This window comes from Emydura macquarii, unplaced genomic scaffold (assembly GCF_026122565.2).
Source record: "Emydura macquarii macquarii isolate MOO-44397 ecotype Brisbane River unplaced genomic scaffold, CSIRO-AGI_Emac_v2 contig_2636, whole genome shotgun sequence".
In the NCBI taxonomy this organism is placed as follows: domain Eukaryota; kingdom Metazoa; phylum Chordata; order Testudines; family Chelidae; genus Emydura; species Emydura macquarii.
Window position 1 is genome coordinate 6,493,811 of NW_027132773.1, and position 5,816 is coordinate 6,499,626.

At 41.2% G+C, this 5,816-nt stretch overlaps 1 long non-coding RNA gene across 1 annotated transcript; it reads right to left on the bottom strand.

Moving 5' to 3' along the window:
* Positions 1-2,587: 2,587 nt before the first annotated feature.
* LOC137163643 (uncharacterized) lies at positions 2,588-5,170 on the bottom strand. The gene is made up of 2 exons (XR_010922752.1): positions 5,053-5,170; positions 2,588-2,719 (listed from the first exon to the last, which is right to left on the bottom strand). It is a non-coding gene; the product is annotated as an uncharacterized lncRNA (long non-coding RNA).
* Positions 5,171-5,816: the final 646 nt, after the last annotated feature.

Sequence of the window (5,816 nt, forward strand, 5' to 3'; positions counted from 1 at the left end):
TCAGACCTGATAGCCTGTGTTTAGATTTAAAAAACACAAAAAAAGAGATTGTATGCTAATTAATAGTACACAGCAGATATTTATATCAGCATAAATCTAGCACCTTCCTCTCATACATTAGCTGATGTTTCAAATATGAGAGAAGTTACTGAAGCAATGTTATTCATTAACGACCTGAGGTAGAGCAAGCTACAAATGTCTCTTTTCTAAATTCAAAAGCAATAACTCATTATATAGAACCAGAATAAATTAAAATATAAAGAGACTTAAAACAGTAGAATTTTTCTAAGTCAGAAAAGGATCCTTGCGAAATAGATACATAGAACAGTCACACACATATTTACCCTAAAACAGAGGTTGGTGACTTGATGCATGATGCCTGGAACAGCTGAGTTTTTAAAAAGTTTTGGACTGCAGTGTCTGAAATCCTTGAAGGCATTGTGGACATGCTAGGCTGACAATGGTTTGCATTGTTATTGATCTATCCAAACTTGGATTAAACAGGTATAAACCAAGCCAAATAAATTGGAGATGCCTTATCAATAGCTAGGAACTATATTATACTGTACTGGAGAAAATCAGTGTAATCAGTAGAGGAATGGATTACATATCCTCGACTGCTTCTCAGTGGAAAAAGCTGTTTATAGAGTAACAGGCTTCTCCATGACTTTTGAGACAATATGGAAATCCTACTTTGGGGCTTAATTGCCCAGAGTGATTCTGTAAGGAGCCAGGTGGAAAATTGGGAATGCTCAGAAACCTGAAGGATGGCTCTGTTAAATTACATGGGTACATATTGGTGACTCAGTCACAAGGTTGTCTTTTCACCTGAGTAGGAGAGTAAGGGAATGTAAAGTGGCCCCTTACTCGCCTGCATAGGTTACCTGCATTCCCAGTGTGTGTGAGTGATGGGGAAAGCAGTCACTTGGCTATTATTCCTCTTCCCACACAGGAGGATGGAGATTGGATGGGCAGGGAGCAGGTGGAGCCCTGGCACTAACTCCTGAGTGCATCATTCAACTCAGCTGAGTTGGCACAAAGTGGGGGGAGAAGTAGGCTTGTGCCAGGAGAAGGACTGATGGTGATCTTCCTTTCCTTGTGGAATCAAGAACAGAACTGGGACTCTCAAAATTACAGTTTGCTCCCTACCCTGCTCTTGGGGCAGTGCCCCTTACTGGCGCTGGTTTGCAAGGTGCCAGTCCAGACCTGTTTGTTTTGTCCAACTTTTAAAAATAGTTCAGTTTTATTATGTGGTTTTTATCTTGATTGCAGAAGTAGTGCAGCCTAGTAGACAGAACACTGGGCTGGGATGCAGGAGCCCTGCATTCTTCTCCCAGCTCTGTCACTGGTCTGCAGTGTGACCATGGGCAAGTCATTTTACCTCCCTGTACCTCACTTTCCCCATCTGTAAAATGGGGATAGTGATACTGATGTCTTTGTAAAGCACTTTGAGATCTACTGCTGAAAGATCTTCTATAAGAGGTAGATATTTGATGGTGACATATTGATGTTAGTGTTAAAAAATTATGAGCAAATAAAAAAATACAATACTTTGCCAAGCACAGAGTTCTGAAACAAATGCTGAATAAAAATAGGAACTGATTTGCGATCTCAGACTTGGAGCTGTTATATTGTCGATGACTGTAGTCAGATTCTTTTTCATCACAGTTGCAGCCAGTGAGATATGTATCTGTCATATGCTAATAAACACTCCAGATACCCCTTAGTGTGTTTGTATCAGCAGATTACTTGGGAGTATCATAGGTCACAGGTTAGCCACTATTTCTCGTAGATTTCCTCCAGGCTCCGAGGCTCCTAACGTTTGAGGCAAACATTTGCATCAGAAAAGCTTGGAAGATTTATGCATGTACATGCATGAAAGATGAAATATACAATACAGTATACTGTAAACAGGATTGGAGATTAAAGTTAATTGTAAAGGATTCAACTGGAGATTAAAGATTTAATTAAAAGAAGAGGTCCAGAAGAAATAATGTACTCAAATGATATTTAAATTGAAAGAGCAGGGAAGACAATAGAGGATTTATGGCTTCACAACAGTGGGTGCAGGGTCCATAGCACATGGACAATTAAGCAAAAGAAAAAAGTTGAACTTGAGGATGCAGCTAGAGATCTGTTGACAGAAATATTATTCTTTATGAGAGAGGTAGTTTTAAGCACTATAAGTACATGCTCCCTTTATCTTGTTATAAGGTGTATAATCATAGTGTTATAGAATTAGACAATGAAGGCAAGGAAAGGGACATGTTTAAGCTCTTGTTATGAATCGACTAGGAGACACCACTATTGACTCAAACAATACCAGGCATAAAGCCTTCAAATTAGCAATGTCTTAGTAGAGTACCATACCTACTATATATAATTTTTTCACATACTGTTCCATTATGTTCTTGGCCAGCATATTTAAATATTTTTTATTTCTCCAACAGAAAGTCTAACTTCTTTCATGCTTTGCTCCTTTATACTATGTATTTACCATTCAGATTATCAACTGGTCTAAATTGGCATAACAGCCAACTCAATGAAGCTATGTTAATTTATATCAGTTGGTGATCCATCTCTTCCATTTTCTATGTGTTTACAAGTGAGTTTATAAGCTGAAGAGGCTTATGCATTTCATGGTGTATGGTTTAGCTTCATTTCCTATTCTGTCACATCCACTTCTGCTGTTGCCAGGAATGTGTCTCTGTATCCCATCCTGAAAAGGAGATTTGAGATGACATTTATGAGTGTCTGTTGCTAGACAGAGATCTTAGGGATAACTCATTGGGAACTTCAGGAAAAACAACCTTGAGAATTCCTCAAACATATGTCCAATGTTAATAGCGGTTAGTTATTGTTGTGTTGCATGTGTGGTTCAGTAAAATAATGCAACCGGGATATGACTTTAGAAACCCAGGTAGGCGTCATCCACAATATCTGTTTGTTCATGGGAAATCTTTTATCCTTTGCAAATATTTTTCCTACTTTATTCATTCCAGGCATCTCCACAAGCACAGTGAAAAAAAAGTATTTGAGTTCACAGAATTGGTGAGAATTTCCTATACACTATTTGGATCCTACTGATAATTTTCAGTGCTCTGAGAACACTTACCAGAGCAGGAACCAAAGACAAGCTTGGCAGGGAATTTCTAGTTTGAGGGTCCCACTGGGGCTATGACATGACACGTGTGCCTAGACTGAGGCAGATGTGCATGCGTTCACTAGCAATAGCTTAGATGCCTAGGGGACTTTAATGGGAGACTATTAGGCACCTACAGAGTTAGGTGCTGGCTGCATGTGGGTTCAAGGAGCTCAGTGGTGCCTAAATGTTGGCTTAGGCACAAAATAGCAGTTAGGTGCCTAACTACTTTTGTGGATCTAGCCCCTAATTCTTAATGTGGATTATAGTGAGGTTCTGCTGATCTGTTTCATGAGGATCTTCTGAAGCAGAGACTCAGAATTTTCTGTCTCACATCCTATTTTCCTAGAAAAGCAGCAGCAGCAGCAGCATCAGGTTCAGAGCTGCTTTTGAAATTGAGCCTCAATAATCCAGTAAAAACTGTGGCATAAAGAAGGTGGCATAAGTACCTCCCTACTATTAGTTTGCTACTTCATTGTTATAAATCACAGTAAAACACATTTTAAAATCAGCAGCAATGCTTTAGATGCCTATTTCAAGATGAAATGTTAAAGCTTCAGCTTTGTACAGTATGTCAGCTATGGATTGTACAAGCAGTACACTTGCCTTATTGGGGTATAATCATGGTGATGTCAATAAAAGGCCACAGTTCTTATCAAATCACCTCATTCTCAAAGTTGCCTAGAGATGAATCCTTTCCTATTGTATTTCTAAAACGGGAGAAAATCTTGGGCTGCAATTTTCTTGCATCTCAAGGGTGGGAATGATTTTTGTCAAATTGTGTGTCTTCTCTACAGACACTAGGAAATCCTGGACATTCTGTTTTTATATTAAAATGTTCCTCCTTCTGGCCTAAACACAGAAAGATACCTAAACATGTACATGAGTAGCCACGCTGAAGTCAATTATACTATTGGCATGCTTAAGTTACGTACCCTCCTGAATCTGGGTGTGTATGATTATTCCAACTCAGTGATTTTGTGCCTTCTCAAAGATTTTCCTGAGCATTCACAATGTTATTTATGATCAAATATTCAGCTGGTCACAAAACAGCCTCTATATTTAAACATACAAATCAGGTTATTGCATATCCAACTGCAAGATTTGTGTTGAGCAAACAGATTCTGCCTGTGCAGGTGGATGAGTGTGTATTCTTAAGTACACAAAAGCAAGAGGCTGCTGGACAAAATACAACCCTTAATAGCCACAATACAGCAAGACTCATATAGCATTTAAGTTCATCCCTAAAGTTAAATACATGCTTGTGGGGCCAATAAGCAGTTGTATAGGATACTTATTATGTCAGTTCACTTTACAATGAATGACTGGCTGAATAAAGCCTCAGGCTTCCATCTGGGTGAACTCACAGGGCCAAGCACTCTGCTTGTGTTAATGGGCCCAGCTTCATTAACCTGAACATTTTAATCTTCCCCCACCCCCATGTTTGCTCTTTCCCCAGCCCCCCATTTAAAGACTTGGGAGTACACTTGACAAGAAAGGATTGTCATGGTGCACATTCACTCACCACTGGGGCGGTACCTCCTACTGGCCACCTTGGGGATAAGCTCAAGGCCAACACCCCCATCCACAGTCTGCACACTGTCATTCAATCTACTTGCAGCTTCAGGAACCACAGTATCCTCTTCATGGCTCAGCTTCCAGCCATGCAACTATCTGTGTTCCCCCCCTTCCGGAGGGCATTTAGCTCCTAGTCCAGCCACTTCCCCAGTAGCAACTACAGTCAATTGTCCTGCTGCTTCCTCAGTGTCAAGTGGGGGGGAACCCAGGCTCACCCCCTACTCTGGGTCCTAGCCCAGGGACCATGTGGATCATAGCATCCTGCTGCACTTCTCTGCCTTTACTATCAATGTATGTTCCCTGGGTCCCTTCCCCATGACCACAGCACATGCCTCAGTCTCAACAGCCTGTCTGGAGCTGCTCCTCTTCTCCTGGGGTTCCTGCTCTGCTCAAGGTACTACAAGGTTGCAACTTTCTCTAGACACAGTCCTCCCTCCTCAAGCTCCAGGCAGCTACTGACTCTGCTCTGGCCCCGTGCAGCTCTTTTTATATGGGCCTGCTGGGCCCTGATTGGCTGCACCTCACAGCCCCTCTCCTATTAGCCTCCCTAGGGTTCTATTAACCCCTTACTGGTGAGTGTGGGGCAGACACCCCAACACAAGGATTATTAGATTGATTTTTTTCCCCACTGCTAGTTATCTAAGGTGCATCAATTCTCTGAATCATTACAATTAAAGTGTACTCTATTGCTGAATATTTATTATGCTGTTTAATTACCTCAAAGAAATCTAATTTATGAATTACAGTGCATAAAATTTAATGATGTATCCTCCTCAGCTATCTATGGGCTTGTCCACCTGGTGCATTAGTTAACTGGGGTGGAAATTCTAGTATGACCAGAATGTTGTGCATTAACTGTCTGTGTGGACCATGCTGGTGTGCACGAAAAGCTCTCTAGTGTGAGTTGACGTTGTACTGTTTGAAATGGGACTATATCACTGTGCACTAGAGAACTTTTAGTGCATGCCATGCAGATGGTTTATGTGGCCCACTCTACTCCACCACGTCCCAGTTCAGGGTCCCAGTCCAGGGGGGTTAGTGGGGAAACTACTGAAATTTGCTGCCTTGCTTCTGAGCAGAAAAACCTGACCACAGT